This window comes from Phalaenopsis equestris, unplaced genomic scaffold (genome assembly GCF_001263595.1).
Source record: "Phalaenopsis equestris unplaced genomic scaffold, ASM126359v1 Scaffold000496, whole genome shotgun sequence".
NCBI lineage: Eukaryota > Viridiplantae > Streptophyta > Magnoliopsida > Asparagales > Orchidaceae > Phalaenopsis > Phalaenopsis equestris.
This window is the reverse complement of record NW_018164936.1, coordinates 96,289-96,664: the sequence shown is the minus strand read 5'-3', so window position 1 is coordinate 96,664 and position 376 is coordinate 96,289.

Genomic DNA, 376 nt, shown 5'->3' with positions numbered 1-376 from the left:
TGGCTAAATTTTAATCAATATACTTAACAATAATATCTAAAATTTAGAGCAATTACACACATATCGTATGATTATCATGTATTCGCCTGACACATAAACATAATATTCACATACATGCACACAAATTTTTAACATCATATCAAAAATATTATTATCATTATCTTTATAAAAGTGAAATACAAATTTTAAAACCAAGATGTTTAAATTGTAAATATCATATTTTAGATGTTAGATAAGTAAGGGCCCGTTTGGGCAGCTTATGAGTGCGGGGGTATTTTTGAAAACGTCTCGGTACAGTTTGAATCGTGTGTTTTGTCTGCTTATCCGAAAACGCGTTTGCATTTTTACACTAAACGCAGGTCGCGGGTTGAACCTC